This window comes from Amblyomma americanum, chromosome 1, assembly GCF_052857255.1.
Source record: "Amblyomma americanum isolate KBUSLIRL-KWMA chromosome 1, ASM5285725v1, whole genome shotgun sequence".
NCBI lineage: Eukaryota > Metazoa > Arthropoda > Arachnida > Ixodida > Ixodidae > Amblyomma > Amblyomma americanum.
In genome coordinates this window covers 485,391,144-485,410,590 of record NC_135497.1, presented here as the reverse complement: position 1 = coordinate 485,410,590, position 19,447 = coordinate 485,391,144, and the positions used below count along the sequence as shown (strand labels likewise).

The 19,447-nt window shown below is 51.0% G+C and overlaps 1 pseudogene; it reads right to left on the bottom strand.

Moving 5' to 3' along the window:
• Positions 1 to 1,463: 1,463 nt before the first annotated feature.
• The window catches only part of LOC144127325 (acetylcholinesterase-like), a 64,676-nt pseudogene continuing 46,692 nt past the window's right edge, over positions 1,464 to 19,447 (bottom strand).

Sequence of the window (19,447 nt, the reverse complement as noted above, 5' to 3'; positions counted from 1 at the left end):
TGACAACGTGTGGCACCCTCTGGTTCTGAGTTCTCTCGGCGACTGGGGGTGCCCGATGAACCTCTGCGCGTTGCTCCGGTCATTTCTATCTAACCGAGAGGTGGTTTTCTGCTCCTTCGAGGGAGACGCGGTCGCGCGTCCCACCCTGGGCAGCCCGCAGGGATCCCCGCTGTCTCCCTTGCTATAGAATATAGTAGTGCGTGGCCTTTTGGCGGTGCTCATGCCGGAGGGCGTGTCGCTCCAGGCGTATGCGGACGACGTCGTCGTTCTGGTGCCTGGAGCCAGCCGAAAGGAGCTTGAGCTGCTGGCGGACGATGCGCTCTGCGAGTCGCCGCGTGGGCGAATGAAGCGAGGATTACCATTTCGAGCGACAAGACGGTGTGCGTGCTCATCTCTCCTCCCAGTAGGGGGATGGGCCGCACCGTGCCCGCAGTTCACCTTGGTGGCGCCCGCCTGTCCTTCAGGCCTGCCGCCAAAGTGCTCGGCGTCGTCTTCGACCGCGCACTCTCGTTCATTCCTCACGTGCAGGGGCTCAAGGAGCGTGCCGAGACGCTGTCCTCCCGCCTGGCGACTTTCCTCCGCATCAGCGGCACGCCGGCGCCGGCCCGTTTGAGGTTGCTTTACAGCCAGGTCGTTTTTGCCAACACTTGCGTACGCATCGCCCGGTTGGTGGACTGAGGGTTCCCCACTCGGGTCTCTGCGCTCGCCTCGTGTCTGTGCAGAGGTCCCCGCTTCTGGTGTTGGCGGGAACCTATTCCACGACGAGCATGAAGGCGTTGCAAATACTCTTGCACGCTCCGCCTTTGGCGATCGACATCGACAGGCTCATTGCGGAGTTTGACTTCTCCCTTCGGCGGGACACCGCTTTCGGGACGAGGTCCTTCCGTGCTGTTGAGGTAGAGTAGCCTTTCGATGATTCCTCGCGGCAAACGTCAGAGGTTGTTGCTTTTCAGCACTGTCGGTTGGACGTGGCGTGGGCGGCTGCGACGGCGATGCTGCCCGCGCACCACGTTTATACTGACGGGGCATACACCTCTGTTTCTGCGGGAGCGGCGTTTGTCGCGTTTGCCACAGGCGCAGACGTGAGGAAAACGAAGTGATCGGGCGGCACTTGCCGGGGTTTGGCGGCGGGATCGTCGGTCGGCGCTGCGGGAGCCTACGTCGCCGAGCCCCGGAGGACCTCCGCAAAGGTAGGAGGCCTGATGTCCGCAGGTGGCCCGGGTCTGGAAACTGGCGGCGCCGCCACCTCGAGTCGCGCCTCCGCGACGGATGCCCGGGCTCTGGCGTCCGAGGACTTCCGGCGCTCCGCCGACCACATGGCCCGGAGGACCTCGTCCCGACCCCTTGCGTCGGACGCCGACGCGCGGTTCTCCGCGGATCGCAAAACGAGCTCTCCAAACATGTTAAAGATATTCTTTTGAGCCTATATAGAAATTTTTTTCTTCTCAGAATTCAGGAACACCTCACGGCGTTACGAAGCTTCGTAATGTCAGAGAAGTCAGGCATGGCCGCAAAAACCAGGTCGAGCCCGGCACCGGCGTCCGCAGCGCCCCCGGGAGGAACATCCTGTTAGGTCCAGGCCCGGCGCCGTCCGTGCCCGAGACCCGTCGTCGGTGATCGTCGCCCGTGGGCAACGCGCAGTCAGTGGAGGTACGGGAGTCGAGGTCATGTGCGGGAGGCGAGGCAGTCTCCTCCGCCAGGGAGGTCGCCTCGCTGGAAGACGCAGCAGTTGGGCGCCCGGTGGGCCGGGGCTCCGGGACAGAGGCCAAGAGGTCGTCCCCGACCTCCGAGAAAGATGAGCGGTCCGGGTCGGACCGGGTCTCCGGGGTCGCCGAGTCCGCGGTCGCTTCGGGTGAGAGGCGGTGGAGAGCGACCACCGGTTGATTCGCCCCAGTGGGCGACGCAGATGGAGATGCGCCCGGGGCGTTCCTGACCGCGCTGACGGACCAGACGGCGCCCGACCACCACCGCCACAGGAGTGGGCTCAGGCCTCGCTAAGAGGAAGCCTCAGCGCGAGGTGCAAAGTCGGGACGCCACAAAGAATGTGAAAAAATCACCTTTGGAGTCCCACACGGCGAAACCGCGGCGCAGAGAAGGCCGGTTAAAGGGCCGGCCACCGCAGGCCCGCGAGCAGGCAAAGTCCGCAAAGTGACCCGAAAATGTCAGGCCCACCGCTCAGAGCAGTCAGGGCGACCGCAGTCGGTAACGGGAAGGCGGCGACGCGTTCCCCAGACGGACGCCAGGCCCAGCCAGGCAGGTCCCCTCGCAGGTGGGAGACAGCGGGCGGCCGCAGAAGACGAAGCCGCCGAGGAACCTCCGACCGGAAAAGGTGACCGGAGGACCGCAGGCCTCGACCGCGGGCCACGCAGGAGTACGGGAGGTGAGACCCTAATCAGGGACCACGGCCAAGAAACGGGCATCAAAGGACCCCGAAGGCCCCGAGGCAGCGGCGCAGCTACGGCGCCCGAGAGGAGACACTTCTTTATCTCCCCGGGCCCGGGCCGTGGTGAAGGGCGGCGCGGCTAAGTGAAGGCCTGCAAAAAGTGGCAAAAACTGGCCGGTCTAAAGTTGCTCACGGCCTCCGTAGAGAGGCCCGCAGATGGTAGCTGAGCCGCAGGAACGACCCGTGCCCAAGGGCCTGGCACCGGCTGCAGGCAGGAGTAAGGGCTCGCACCGGGCAGTGCGCAAGCCAGAGCTTCAAGGCGGGAGCTGGGAAAAACACGTCCGCCCAGTTCGAGAGCCGGCGGTTGTCGAGTCCGGCGCGCGGCCAGGTTTAGGCAAGAAGACAATGCGGCGTCGACGCTAGGCCCTAGGGAAAAGACCCAACCGCAAGGTAGCGGAAAAGAGTAAGACACAAGAAAAATCTCGGCGTAATGCCCAGAGCGCTCACACTACGCGTGGGGTAATACCGTCCAGACCTGACGCCGTTGCGAGATTGATACGGGACAGCGCTAGCTCGGCATCGGTAAACGTGAACGGGACGTTGTCGAGCCCTCCCAAATCAAGATTCGCCTCCACAGCGCGGTGTATTTATTTATTTCGGTGTATTTATTAGTGTACGCCGGCAGGGGCATCGGGTCGTGCAAAACAACCACGCTAGTGTCCATGCTGAGGCGCAGGAGCTGCTCCCCCCGCCCCTCCCCCCCGCGCGTCGCAAACGTCGGCACACCACACCTCCCGTTTCGCGCTGAAGTGCTGGGTCACAACCGCAAGTGCTCACCTTGCGAGCAAGAAACTATGACGCACCTCGTCGAGCACCTGGGGCCATGGATAACAGGGGCGGCGCGTAAACCGCGACCGATAAGAAAGATGCAGTCGCCGACGTGCACGACACGCCGACCACCTGGCAAGCCACGAGAACTGGCAACAAATAGTACAGCGGGCAGCGATCCACGACCGCGCAAACGGCGCGACGGTGCCGCGAAGCACACTCAATTGTGAGGCTTCTTCCGTATTGCGTCGCCCCGCACATAGGGGACGCAGACGGAAGCGAAATCAGTCACCATCATTTAGTCTGTCGACTAAAACCCGCGTCGCATATTTGCAGGGGTCCAAGTTGGCCTGAATGAAAGATAGTAAAATTAACAGCCATGGGCATGGAGACAGTAAATGGAGGAACAAAATCCCATGCGACGATCGAAAGGCACCATTGCCACTGCGGAGCGGGGGTACGATGGGGTAAATAAACCACAGAAAGAGTGAGCCATCTCGTGAAAAGTGCGCGACTGACCAAAACCGACATGCAGAACGCACCTGGCCACTTGAAACTAGGATAAAAAGGAAAATAGATAAAATGGCAGGGTTTTAACATAGTTAAAGGGAGTCGGACGTGCGAAAGTACTTGGTTAGCTATGTGCATTACTTCTCTGCGTCGGTTTTTATTTTCCTTGCTCCATGTGAGTTTCGTTTCTGCGTGGTGCCTTAAGAGCTGGTTTCTTTGTCACGAGGATGCAGTGTGCTTCCGGCGCCAATGGCTCTCGCGCGTCGAGAGGGGGAACGGCGAGGGCGCCGCCGACGAAAGAGGCGAGGAATACATAGAATACATTGAAAGATACCCCCATCATAATGTGCTTTCTACCGATGCCTCCGTCAGCTGCCAAAAGGCTGCAGTTGGCATCGTTTCGCAGGTTGGCATGACGCTGTTCTGTCTGCATCTCAAATTTTATTCCTATATTCTTTGCGGAATTTTTGGATCCTGGAATGGCTCTGCACAAAATTCCATGTCATGTGTCACACGTTATCATCCTCGCCGATTGTTTGTCAGTTTTAGCCTCCCTTGAAACTTCACAAAAAGATTTTTTGAGCCGTTTCCTGCGATTTTTTGTCCCATGCACTTTGAAGGAGGTTCGTTTTGTCTGTGTCCCTGGCCATGCAGGTATTGATTCAAACTAGATGGCTGATTTCTCAGCAAGGTCGGCTCTTAACGGGTCAGTGACACATCTGGTTCCTAATTTCAGTCTGCAGGCGATTTCCAGGTTTCAGCGGTTCCAACACCTATTAGCCAGGCTAGGCGATTCCTTACTAAATACCACCGATTATCAGCACTTAGCATGTAATTGGAATGTTCGTTTGTGTAAAACCAGGCTGTGTGAGGTATCAGGGACGTGGGTGCGGTGCAGGATTCCCAGCTTCAATTTATATCTGTGCAGATGTATTGTACACCGAAAAACCCATGACTCATGCGGGGAAGTTGTATCTGTAGACCATTTTCTCCTCTACTGTACAAAGTTGGCGCTCCATAGAAAGCTTTACCTGGAGGTCCATCTCTCCTAGTTAGGGCTACCGTTATCTCTACGAGTGTTATCGTTCGGTGCGAGCTCCAAAGAATTTGCATTTGGTTCAATTTGTGGCATTCTCCAAGATTACATATTTGCAACTGGTAGGTTGATTTGTTAACTCTTCTGAAATTTTTCGGAGCTCTTCTGTATTCACCAAAATGCTACTTATTTTACTTTAAACATTCTGTCGTTCTCCATCAATATATTTTTAAAAATTCACGCTTGGCACTAATGTTTCGTCGTAATCGCCTATGGAAATTTCCTTCTTCATGACAGTACACCTTGGGAAATCCCCCATGTGGGTATGTACTATGTTTTAAGACGAAGAAGAATAGTGTTTCCCGGAGCAACAGTGGCTGGTAGACCGAGAGAAGAAATATGGGGAAAGAGGCAGCTCCACAGCCGGTGTACCGGCGCTGGCACGAGCCTCTCCCGCGGTGGGGGGAGGGGGGGGGGGCTGTTTTAAGGAGTATTTGCACAAGGCTTCCGCCGCTGGTGCTCCGGTAAAGCTCAAATGTTGAGTTGAGTGGTTGTAAACTACCGGTGGGATTAGCATTGCAGTTGCTGCCGGCAATTGCTCCACCGTAGCGCCACTTAAATAGAAATCACAGAAACATTGTCCGCAAAAACCCAAATAGACACTCCTGAGGTCACCATGTGGAGGCCAAATCCGTGTCCTGCAGGTAAAGTAGAAGGCGAGAAGCATCCCTTCTACTCGACTGGCTCCCGCGCGGGAAAACAATGTCCTGAAGAGAACTGTGAGGAACTCTTGACGGATCCGAATAACACAGCCTGTTCCGCGTTGTACAAAGTACAGCACAAGAGGTAATGTTCTATGTCACCACACACACCACACGTTGAACACAATGGTGACAACGCTAGGCCAGTCTTATACATCCACGCCGGCGTACGAGCAGAATCCGTGCGAACGCAGTGCAGCAAAGTGGCTTGGTACCTTTTCAGACCCTTGGTCACACATGGCTGATGAGGAGAGCTCCACAAAGAACTGAAGTGGCTTAACAGCACATTTCTGAACATTTGCTTGACTTCATGAGGGACTCCATGTACTGGAATTCCGGAGAGAGCTGTATGGGCGAGGTTGTCTGCTATCTCGTTGCCCAAGACACCTATGTGCGAGGGCACCCATTGAAAACGTATAGAGAAGCCTTTGCTATGTAGATTCTGCACGAAACGTAGGGATCTAAGACTCAAGGCATCAGTGGGGAACCCGTACTCTAACCTTTGAAGGGCAGATTTTGAATCCGTAATTATGACAGTAGGTTGAGGCCTGCAGCACCGTAGCTTCTTTAGAGCTGCCTCAATGGCAACGCTTTCGGCCATTGTGGAGGACACGACTTTAGTAAAACGAACAGACCAATCATACTTCAAAGACGGAATATGAAAAGCAGCTGCACTAGATCCTCTGACCGTGTCCACAGAGCCGTCCGTAAAAATTTGAAGATGACTGGCATATTCGGTCTCAAGATGTTCCAGTACGAGCGAACGCATTGCCGCTAAAGGAGAATTCCGCTTAGCGCAAACGTGGGGAATTGTCAAGGAACAATCGAGGCTCGGAAAGGACCAAGGTGGCTTCAACGTCTTAGGTCGATCTCGAAAGTCGAGACCAAGAGAACGAAGAGTATTTATAGCCAAGTACGCCCGGGACTGAGATCTCTTTCGAAGGCGCTGTAGAAGCGCTCTCCCGGCAACAGTCTCTCTGAGGCGGCCAAGTTGCAGCAAAAGTCTTTGTGAAGCGGCTAGCCGGAGAAGTTTCGATTGAGAATCATACAGTACTGCATTGTTTGGAGCAGCCTCTGGAACGCCGAGAGCCCTCCTTAGTCCCATTCTGTGCAAAACCTCAAGGCGTTCCAGCTGCGATACCGAGGGGGAAATTAAAGGGAGCTGGTACATTATGCGACTTGTCACCAGGGCATCGTGAAGCCTGATCATTGAAGCAGGATGGTTTCCCCATTGCTCACTAGCAACTCTATGAAGCACATTGAGACGCGAAGATAGTGAAGCCACAATCGAGTCCACAGCTCGTCGCCACTGTAGACGTGAGTCAATAGTGACGCCCAAAAAACGTATGTGGTTAACCTGACGAAGGCAAGACTGATCAAGGTCTATGCTCAGCCGCGCATACCGTCGTCCCCTACCTGGAAACAGGACGAGGCCAGATTTTTCCACCGAGAGAGTCAACCCAACACCTTGAAGGTAACTTTTAACTGAACGCACGGCTTGTCGCGCTAATAGAGCTAAGCGTTTGTGTTGATATCCGGTTAACCAAAGACAAATGTCGTCTGCATATATCGACATATGGACATGCCTACAATGTTTTTGCACTTTTTCGGGAAGACCAGCCATGACAACATTAAAGAGCGTTGGGGACAGGACACTACCCTGAGGTACCCCTCAAGATACCGGCCTTTCGGAGCTCATTGTACTGCCTAACCGCACTCGAAATTTACGATCACTGAGAAATGAGTGAATGAATCGCAGAAGATAGCCCTGTACGCCTACGACCTGCAGACTATTCAGTATGGAGCTCTGGAGGACGCTATCATAAGCCTTTGATACGTCTAGGAAAATAGCTAGTGTTGAAAGTCCAAAAGCACTCTGATGTTCAATGTGGCTTATCAAGTCCAGGACGCTATCTTGCGCGCTTAAACCTGTGCGGAATCCAGTCATGCATATTGGTAGTGCCCTTCTGTCCTCAGGCCACCAAGACAAACGCTTACTTGCCATCTTCTCCATGAGCTTAGCCACACACGACGTCAGCGATACAGGACGATACGAGGCCGCGTCTGTCATCTCTTTGCTGGCCTTCAGCAGTGGGACTACACAAGCCACTTTCCATGAAGGGGCAACGTCACCAGACTCCCACACTCGATTGAGATAGGTTAGAAGCATCTTCCGGTGTTCCAGAGGCAGGTTCTGTAACATTTGGTTGGTAATGCCGTCAGGACCTGGTGCACAGCGACGCCGCAGGCTGCGGAGCGCTGTCTGTAGTTATCGAAGTGTGAACGGGGCGTCCATAACAGACGGAGACGTAGCAGGCAGAGCGCAGGGATGAATGCCTGTTCTGGAATTTACAAATGCATCCGCAAATTCCTCTGCCAAGCACACGAGATGTTTCTGCGTGCGCAATGCAAGCGCCTCGAAAGGTTTACTTGGACGAGAGCCACCAGCAAGACTGCCAACGACACGCCAAATACTCGTTATCGGTGAGAAAACAGTCAAACTAGCGCAAAAGGATGCCCACCGGGACCTACAGAGCTTGTTCGCATGACGTCTAATGGCAGAGTTGAGCCTGTTGAAAGTTGTCTTCAAGGCTCTGTCGTCCTTCTTCCGCAACAGTTGTCGCTCCGCCCTTCTGCGCGCTGCGCAGAGGTTCCTGAGTTTTAAATCCGGAGTCAGAAAATGATCAGGTAGCTTGAGCGCCGTGGTAGCAGCCATCTTAGCATAAATCATTTTGTCTGTCACATCACCGGAAACACAGGCTACGTGCTCCCTGTATTTGTCCCAATTAAGAACATGACAAATTTTTGGACCACGCAGATGGAAGTCGGCAGTAAACACAAATATCGGGTAGTGATCACTTCCTATTCTGTCAGCTCTAGTTGACCACTGCACACGGACGTCAGGTGAATGTAAGGTTAGGTCTATAGATGTGGTTGAGGTTGGAGGCCGAAAGAAAGTAGGACTTCCGTCATTGGCCACGCACAGGTCCAAACTGTCGATGACTTCTACAAGTTGGCGTCCGCGAGGATCTGTGTTGCTGTCACCCCAGGCAGGGTGGTGGGCGTTGAAGTCACCGCAGATGATTCTGGGTGCTGGGCAGTGGTCACAAAGTTGCTGGAGGAACAAAGCCATATCGACCTTCTTCCGCGGGGACACGTATACTGATGCAATGGACAGAGTTCGGAAGGCGAGCCGAATCCTCACAGCCACTACCTCAATACCGTCGGTGCAAAGATCGGTGACGTTCGAAGCCACATGAGGAATCTCCCTTCGTATGTAAAGGGCGGCACTTCCTGCGGGAAAAGACTTTATGCTGCAATTCTTGTGAGCGACGTATCCCGGCAAAGACCTCCCGCTTGGCAAGCCAGCCTCCGAGAGGGCCAGTACTGGAACACAGGTCTCTTTCAAGAACAATTTTAGTTCTGCTAATCGACTTATAATCCCAGCGCAGTTCCATTGCATGATAAACGGCACTTTTCTAGGGTTTTCAGTTGCAACAGGTTGAAGAAAACTAGCCATCTAGGAGTTGAAGTTCTCTGCGAAGGCGGTGATCAAGGTCTCAAAGGAAAGCACCAGCTGTATAAAGTTCTTCAAAGTGCCAGGCTGCATCGCTTGGCTATATGAACGCAGGACATCAAACATAACGCGTAGAAGGTCGGAGAGATTCCGGCTTTTGAGCTCTTTATTTTGCTTCACGCACTTGCGCACCACTTCGACAAAAGACGGGGACTGGGACCCACCCTTGGCCACGGTAGCTGGTGTCTGCATCTCTTTTAAGGCAAAGGGATGTCCTCCATGTTGTCGAGTCTTGCTGTGATCTGGTCGCTGAGGAACATGGACACTTTTTGCAGAAGCAGATCGAACAGCCAGCTCACCCTCGGAGGCCGTTGCCGACTTGCTCGGATCAGGTCGTGCAGCGACGTCGCTTGCTACCACGTCCCGAGCTGCCGACTCGAGCGCAGGGAACTCTTCACTTCTATGTATCGGCTTCTCAGTAGGTTGTGGTTTGGGGCCACTAATGAAGGACTTGCGACAGTGTAAGGCGCTTACACGGAATGTGCAGCCACTGAAACTCTCTGGATGGTCACCTCCACAATTAGCGCAAGCAAAATCTGCCTTGCACTCTTTGTAATCATGGCCAACACCACACCGCTTGCAACGTTGATCTTTGTTGCAAACTCTCGCTACATGTCCAAAGCGTTGGCACCTGAAGCACCGGGGAGGAGTTTCAACGAACTCGTGGACTGCATGTTTGGTGAAACCAAGGTCAATTATTCCAGGGCGCTCGGTGTTGGGAGCAAACGTTAGCACAATAGGGTTTGTAGGCTTCGCTGCCCATTGTTGTTCTCCAGGCTCCACCCGGCACATTAACCGTCGCACGTGCAGAACTCCTTGCGGTTTCAAGTAGTCAAGAAGGGCACTTTCCGAATAGCACACTGGTACTCCTCTTATAACACATGTGTTAGTCATGTAGGAGTGTGGCAACCGGGCTTGAACTCGTATGCCACCGATCTGAGAGCACCGCAGAAGAATGTCTACTTGCTCTTCCGTTGAGATATCTCGATGAAGACCCCTTGCGTTGTGAAGCGACTGCGAATCGGAGCAGATCCCAGTAGTACTTTAATATCATCGAACAGCCTGATAGGGTTCCACTCTCTGAAGTCAACACCTTTCTCTTTTGGCTGAACTATCACTGGGATGCCGACTGTCCGGTGCTTCCGATGACTCACCACTTTGAAGCCATCGTTGTCCATTTCCGCCATGTCAGCCACTTCCTCGTCAGAGGCGACGATAGTTGAGTCGTCCCCAGTGAGCGATGATGACGCACTGCTCTGCTGGACGTCCCTGATGACTGGCAGATCCCCGCCATGTGATGCCATGGCCGCCTCCGCCCCACTGGGCTCCTTCGGATGGCGCTGTCCCTTTATGGATACCGGCGCCGGAGCTGCCGTACCCTTCCCGTAGGGACAGTACCGCCTTAAAGACGCGGCCGTCTTCCAAGGATGGAAATAACCTAGTTAATAACTAGAAAACAAGGCAAAATTACTGAGCTGAGGTGACAACAGATCGAGCAGCGTCGTCTTCCTCTTCTTCCCCGTCAAATGTTGAGGCTTCACACATAGCTCGGGTTTTCCAACTTTGCTTAGTGAAGTAGCGCTCTAGCGGTAAAGCAGACGCGAGGTACTCAAAGAAAAAAAACAAGACAGTATGCAGAGACAAAAGAAAGGAAACGAAAAAGAGGCCGGGAAAACCGAAACACACTATTTTTTTATTCATGTTACTGCTAAAGGCCCTCGCTGGCAGGGAGTTAATCAGTGGGGATACAATTTTTTGTTCATACGTTACATTTTAAGAATGAGTGAAATGATGAAAACAATAATTACAACACGTCATAACACAAAGAAGACAAAAGCAGGAAAAACAAAAAATTCTGGGCGAACTTCAGTCTGCTTAGGTGGAGAAATTCGAAACATTTCTTTGGTCGTGATTTTTTTTCCTGTCTTATTACATAGAGTGTGGCTTTTCGTAATTTCCGGTTATGACTTACTATATTAGTTCATTTCCGGTTGCGACATACTACACTTCGCCTTTTCTGGTTACGGCATACTACACAACTTTGACATTCCAGTTATGACATACTACACCACTCTGTTAATTTTGGTTACGTCGCAATTTTAATATAAAAATTTGTTTTTGAGGAACCGGCGCAGTAGCTCTCAAATCTCGACACCTAGGTGGGCACCTCAACCGCGCCCTAAAGCATGCAACTGAAGGTGCGTATGTCATCGGTCCGAACCTCTGTCGGAAGCTAACCTCCAACTTGATTAAAACATGCACGCTATATGCAAAGATAACTGCTGTGACAGCACCGGGAACGCTGTACGATGAACGCTTGGTCAAAATTTAGTTCGAATGTAGCTGTAATAGTGCCACCACATTTTGAGACTGGCCAGTGATGCCAACGCTGGAATTTCATCGACAGCATGGATTTGGAGGTGGGAATTGGGGTATGTTCTGAAGACCGGCATGTAGCTTACTTGTCATGTGGCATGAGCTCTTTGCATTATTCTCTCACGTGACTTCGAATGACCTTACATTAAATCGTGGCTATGTGAATCGGTATGACGTCACATTACGCCGTTGCCACGTGACTTGGAATGGCTTCAGATTACAACGTTGTCACGTGATTTGGTATGACGTCACATTACATCGTTGCTACGTAATATAGCATGACGTTGACGCGTGATTTCATGGTGCCTTTTTCTGCGGACACGTTTTGCTTTAACTGAGCCATATAATGCTTCCGCAATATTAATCACAACGAAGAAACAGCGCGTCTACGTAGAGAAAGAACAAGAGGAAAGCAGAAATAGGGTGCTCAAAAGCAAGAAAGTTAACGATGAAGAAAAAAGGCGCTCCGCACAGCAACAACAGGCATACGGCAGAAAATAGCAGAGGTAAGCAAGAATTGGACTGAAGAAGAAAAGCAAACGCGGGAAAAACACAGTGAAAAAACAAAACAAAAGAGCAGAGAGGGAAGGGGAGCAGCCAATAGCACAGGAGCACCAAAATGAAAGGATGGAGAACTTAAAAGGAAAGCAGCCAGGCAACGATTGACCGCCTGTGTCTTGGCCACTCTTGCACAGTGGGTATGCGCCAGCATTACCTGAGGCTCACAACAAGAACAACGAACACACGCGAGCAATAGGTGGTGTTCAAACTGCGGCGAACATTGTGTCACAGCGAAGCTTGGTCATGTGAATTCCGACTTCCGGGTAGTTCAGGTAATTTCGCTTGTGTAGCCGTTGCTTGTAGGCAAGCGATTTCGAGCTTTTTCTTTCTTAATAGTAACGCTCACATTGCTAGAAAAAGAGTGTTCAGCAATGCCTCAAACTGCAGAAACTTCAAATTAACGGGTTGCAACATGTTCCAACTGCCGTCAAGCAGTGAGCGGCGAAAACAGGACGGCATTGCGATCCGCTGACAGACTGCCTGCGACATGCTCTACTGAAGTGTATACTTTGCTTCGAGCAATTTGTTAGCGTTAAATGTTTTATAGCGTTGTGGAAGTTAGAGAATTGTTTCATATAGGTTGTTTTCTTTCTTGGGCACGAAGTGTTTGCTCGGACAACTTTATTTACGTGCCCTTAGCTGTTCTCGCTTGACGACGCCAGCAGCGCGCGGTCACAGGTTGCAAATATGTGTATCCGCCCCTCGTCACTACAGCGTGACTAGACGTAACGGATTGAACAATTCATTGTACCGCATTCGAGTTGCTCGAATCCAGAGCTAACACAAAAGGCTTATGTGATCACTATCGTCAGCTGCCGAAACGGCGACACCACCCAAGCCTTGTCTCGTCTGATCTAGGTGGTGTTGGCCTCGCCAATGTTCGTGACATTATTTGAAGTTGTCCTTGAGCAGCTGGGAAGGCTCTTCCTATCTCCAGAGCAGCCTGCATCTGTTTCCATCGCGGCAGCTGTTCGGGAAGAACTGCGACACGCACTTGCACCAGACTTCGTCCCAACTGTGGTTGCAGATGAACAACCAGCTGTGAGCTAAGCCACCGGCGTCCGTTGTCAGCCTCCCGTCCATCCAGTACCAGTGCACTGCCGACTCCGGCTCTCCACGCCGCGAGTTCTTGCTGCAGTATTAGGCCCGTCCGGAGCCGCTGGGACGCAGGAAGACAGACATCTGGAGGACTACAGACAGGAGGCCATTATGTCTGCACTGTGGTGGGCCTGACCGACTACATGCATCGCTGGTGTACGTACATATAAATTCGGCCTCGGAGGTTTAAATCGAACTGATCCGTACAACCGCTGTACCGAATAGCCCCGAGATATGCAGGAGATATCCACTGGGTTTTCGCCGTGAAATTGGCGCAGGAATCAATGTAGGATGAAAAAAAATGAACCTTTCTGTACGTTCTTCATCGCCACGACCTCCCAGGGCGATCCGTGCGGCGCTGAGAGTTGCTGGCGAAAGTGTGCACTTGCCGCCGCTGTCGGTAGTTTTCCTGCCGTAGCCGCCGCGGTGGATCAGTGGTTATGGCACTCGGCTGCTGACCTAAAAGAGGCGGGTTCGGTCAAAGCCGAGGCTATCGCGTATCGATGGAGGCGAAATGTTGGAGGCCCTTGTAGTGTGCGATGTTAGTGCATGTTGAAGAATCCCAGGTGGTCATAATTATGGTGTCCTACATTATGGTTCCCCTCATAGCCTCTGTCGCTTTGGGACGTAAACCCATATAAGCTAAGCTAAGCACTACCTCATATTGACTACCCCTTCTACCGGTTCCGTCACGTCCGCTATTTTTGTCTGTCGATTTGGAGAGTGGAAACTGACAGATTAGGATGCAGCGATGGCGTAGAGGTAGAACATCCGCCTCGCGTGCAAGAGGACCGGGGTTCAAATCCTGGTGCCGCGCAATTCTCCACCGGGTTTAAAAAAAAAGAAAAAAAAATCCGCGTGTCGATGGAATTGCATAACCAGGCCTGGAGTGCGGCCTTATCTCGGTGACCAGAACCGACAACGCACTCTCTCACCAGAGCAGGATTTGGCCACCCTGGTGTAGTACTTGGCCACAACCTTCTATGATCAAACCAATTAACCCTCGGCCCTCAGTCCCCAGCGGCTGCAGAGCAACTGACCACGGCGGCGGTCAGACCTGTGACGCAGCGGAGGGTGCTAAGAATCTCTGGCTCCGGACAGGCCGCCATTGGAATCTGAACCTGGCAACGTTTAACGCTAGAACTTTAGCTAGTGAGGCTAGCCTAGCAGTGCTGTTCGAGGAACTAGCGGGAATGAAATGGGATGTGATAGGGCTTAGCGAAGTTAGGAGGACAGGTGAGGCGTATACAGTACTAAAGGACGGACACATACTGTGCTATCGCGGGTTAGAGGGTAGACGAGAACTAGGTGTGGGTTTCCTCATTAATAAGGATATAGCTGGCAACGTAGAGGAGTTCTACAGTATTAACGAGAGGGTAGCAGCTATAGTAATTAGGCTGAATAGGAGGTACAAGCTGAAAGTGGTGCAGGCCTACGCACCCACATCCAGCCATGATGACCAGACCGTTGAAAGCTTCTATGAGGACGTAGAATCAGCAATGAATAGAGTAAAATCGCAGTACACTGTACTGATGGGCGACTTCAATGCGAAGGTGGGCAAGAAGCAGGCTGACGACCACGCGGTAGGTGACTATGGGATAGGCTCTAGAAATAGCAGGGGAGAATTTATTAGTCGAATTCGCGGATAGAAATAATTTACGGATCATGAATACCTTCTTCCGCAAACGAGAAAACAGGAAGTGGACCTGGAAGAGCCCCAATGGTGAGATTAAAAATGAAATAGACTTCATACTATGCGCTAAACCTGGCATCATTCAGGATGTGGCCGTCCTCGGAAGGGTGCGTTGCAGTGACCATAGAATGGTAAGGTCTAGAATTAGCCTAGACTTGAAGAGGGAACGGAAAAAGCTAGCGAAGAAGAAGACCATTAACGAGTTAGCCGTAAGAGGGAAAGCACAGGAGTTTAGGATAGCGCTGCAAAACAGATACTCGGCTTTAACTGAGGAAGAGGATCTTGATGTTCATTCAATGCACGATAACCTGACATCAATAATTACGGAGTGCGCAGTAGAAGTAGGCGGTAGGACAGTTCGAAAAGATACCGGGAAGCTATCTCAGGTGACGAAAGATCTGATTAAGAAGCGCCAAAACATGAAGGCATCTAACACTACCGATAGAATAGAACTAACGGAGCTATCAAAGTTAATAAATAAGCGCAAGGTAGCCGACATAAGGAAGTTTAATATGGAGAGAATCGAGCATGCTCTAAAGAACGGAGGTAGCCTAAAAACACTGAAGAGGAAACTAGGCATAGGTTAAAACCAGATGTATGCATTAAGAGACAAGCAGGGCAATGTCATTAGCAATATGGATAAGATAGTTAACGTAGCCGAAGAGTTCTACACAGACCTGTACAGTAGCCAATGTAATCAGAACGCTAATGAGAAAGACAGCAGTGCACAGCAATGCGTCATCCCGCCAGTAACGAAAGATGAAGTAAAGAAAGCCTTAGAAGCAATGAAAAGGGGAAAAGCAGCTGGGGAGGATCAGGTAACAGCAGATCTGTTGAAGGATGGAGGGGACATCGTGCTAGAAAAACTAGCCACCCTGTATACGCAATGCCTTATGACCTCGACGTTACCAGAAGCTTAGAAGAATGCAAACATTATCTTAATTCATAAGAAGGGAGACGCCAAGGACTTGAAAAATTACAGGCCGATCAGCTTACTATCCGTTGCCTACAAAGTATTTACTAAGGTAATCGCTAATAGAGTCAGGGCAACGTTATACTTTAATCAACCAAGTGATCAGGCAGGCTTTCGTAAAGGATATTCTACAATAGATCATATTCACACCATCAATCAGGTGATAGAGAAATGCGCAGAATATAAACAACCTCTATATATAGCTTTCATTGATAACGAGAAAGCATTCGACTCAGTGGAAACCTCAGCAGTCATACAGGCATTGCGTAATCAGGGGGTAGAAGAGCCTTAAGTCAAAATACTGGAAGATATATATAGCAACTGCACAGCTACTATAGTCCTCCATAAAGTCAGCAATAAAATTCCAATAAGGAAGGGCGTCAGGCAAGGAGACACGATCTCGCCAATGCTGTTCACCGCATGTTTGCAGGAGGTATTTCGAGGCCTGAATTGGGAACAGTTGGGAATAAGAATAAATGGAGAATACCTAAATAATCTGAGATTTGCTGATGACATTGCCTTGCTGAGTCACTCGGGAGGTGAACTGCAAATCATGATCAACGAGTTAGACAGGCAGAGCAGATCGATGGGCCTAAAAATTAACATGCAGAAAACCAAAGTAATGTTCAACAGCCTAGCAAGGGAACAAGAGTTCACAATTGGCAGCGAGAGCCTAGAAATTGTGCCGGAATACGTCTACTTAGGGCAGGTAGTGACAGCTGATCCGGATCATGAGAGGGAGATAACTAGAAGGATAAGAATGGGGTGGAGCGCATATGGCAAATTCTCGCAGATCATGAGTGGCAGTTTACCAATTTCCCTAAAGAGGAAAGTGTACAACAGCATAATCTTACCGGTACTCACCTACGGGGCAGAAACGTGGAGGCTAACGAAAAGAGTTCAGCTTAAGTTAAGGACAACGCAGCGAGCCATGGAAAGAAAAATGATAGGTGTAACGTTAAGAGATCGGAAGCGGGCAGAGTGGGTGAGGGAACAAACACGGGTTAATGACATCCTAGTCGAAATCAAGAGAAAGAAATGGGCTTGGGCAGGGCATGTAATGCGAAGGCAAGATAACCGCTGGTCTTTAAGGGTAACGGAGTGGGTTCCAAGAGAAAGTAAGCGTAGCAGGGGGCGGCAGAAGGTTAGATGGGCGGATGAGATTAAGAAGTTTGCAGGCAAAGGGTGGATGCAGCTGGCAAAGGATAGGGTTAATTGGAGAGACATGGGAGAGGCCTTTGCCCTGCAGTGGGTGTAGTAGGGCTGATGATGATGATGATGAACTGACAGATTGAACTGGATGAGCGAGACCTAGAGGAGACCGCTTTTATAACATCAGATGGCCTATTTGAGGCGATGTCGTTTGGCCTATATACAGCGTCCGCGATATTTGAACGTTTCATGGGCACCACGCTCACCGGTCTGAAATGGCAGATGTGTCTCGTGAATCTTGGTGACGTTGTAATCTCCTCAACACTTTCGCCAACCATCTTGAGCACCTTTAAGGGGTTCTGCAAGTTCTATTTAACCCCGGGCTTCCCGCTCAAGCTTTCGAAGTGCCGGTGCGCATACGGTGAGCATATCGTCATTCACGTTAGTGTGAAGTCAGATCCTGAGAATATGGTGGCCGTTGCGTCCTTTCATCACAGTCGGAAAAGAAGGCTGTCAGAAGCTTTCTCTTTCTCTGCGTGTATTTCAGATGTTTCGTTCAGAACTTCGCCCAGATCGCGGCGCCGCTTTTCCAGCTTACGAAACGCTGCGTCGCATTTGAGTAGAGAGAGGGGCAACAGTAAGCATTCGCCAATAAAAATATGCCCTGAAGCACCACCCACACTCGGCCATTTTGATCAAGATGCCGAAGCGAAACTCCGCACGGACGCCGGCCACAATAGACCAAGGGCAGTGCTTGTGCATTTCCAGGACGGCGCTGAGAGGGTTATTGCTTACTCTAGCCGAGCTCTTTCGAAGGCGGGGGGAAATTAGTCAACTAATAAAAAGGAGTGCCTGGCCGTCATCTGAATCGTCGCAAAGTTCAGGCCTACCTGCACGATCGCCCTTTTCGTGTGGGTCACTGGCCACTATTTGCAGTGCTGGCTCGCCAATCTCAAAGATCATGCAGCCCGACTTGCTCGATGCAGCCTTCTGCTACAGGAGTACGACGTCAGGACCATATATAAGTCCGGCAGCGAACTTCATGATGCTGACAACTCTTCTCGAGTCCCCCTTGGAGCCGGCACGAGGACGCGAAGATGAGCACGGCTTTTTTGGGGTAAGCAACACAGGGGGTATGGCTCCTTAGCAACGCCATGTTCCTAAAATTTGTCAGCTGATGGGGCACCTGGGAGGCCATGACGATGCGGTAGACCGTGTTTTCCTGCGTATTCTTCCGACGTTCAGGGTTAGGCACGGTTGCTTGTACAGGCAGAACTTCAATAGCAGCCAGAGGTCATGGCTCCTTTTTGTGCTGCAAATCCTGCGCAGCGAGGTCGGCGAAACTTGTCGCTGCGATCCTACAGCTGGCCACCTTGGTTCCAGTCGAACACTCACGAGTTCGGGAACGATACTCCCGGCGGCCTAAATTTGCGTGTACGTGCGTCTTAATAGAAGAACTTGTCGATAGTGCCAAAGGTGGACGCACAGGTCTTGCGTGCCGTGAAATTTTGGTTAGTTCAAGTGTACATATGCGCAATATATCTCTAAATGTTGTGAAAGGCTTTGGAGTAATCTGTAGCCGTATCTCCGGGAACGAGAACTCAACGCTTCCTTGAACGTTTACGCGCTACTTCAATGCTAATGAGTTCTGAAAACTGCCATTGAATGGTTTTTGTACTCTGTAACTTGTAGGTATTGTTGATGTTCTACTGCCCTTTTCAACTGCCTCATTATCGTAGACCAAGGAAGAGTGTTTTGTTGTCACTTGTTATGGTCTGTTGCTTTTTGCCGAAACTCAATGCTCAGATGCTATTTTTATTTGTGCGTCACTTACAAAGCAGCCCTTAATGAGCCCAGTTGTTTGATTAAAACCTCTTGGGTGATCTCGTGGAGGAAGCACTTGCGTGATTGTTTCTGCGAATAAATGATCCCTGTTCGAATATCGTTGCTCTGCTGCACCTTCCTGCCTCATTGTGTGAATATTTGGTTAGATGTTTCAGCTGGTCTGCGTAGCTTCTCATCGTATTAATGAAAATGTCTGCTTCCTATATGTACTCAAAGGCAGCCCTAATTCCACTGAGAAAGAGCACCGATATTTGCAGTGCTCTTATGCTATTGCTCTATTTTTATACTCTGCTCATAGAGATTTTATTGTCTGGAGAATTAGTTCAGCAACCGCTTGTGTTACTATTCCAAATCTCAGTTGTGTGCTGTGGTTTTCAACAAATAAATCGTGACTTCTATTTAAAATTTGCAACATTGTGCTGCTCAATGTGGGAAAAACTAGGACGACTCAGTTCTGTCACAAACCGGTGCGCGCACATGCAGGTGCTCAATAGCAGCTCCCAAGAAGGAGCTGTAACTGCACCTATTACTGCACCTCTTGGGCATTTACACAAATACTTGGGCCTGATGTTATGTTAACACCTTCCAATTCAACGCGACACTCGAGGCGCAGACAGATTGATAGAAAACAACTCTTTGAAATCACAAAATTAT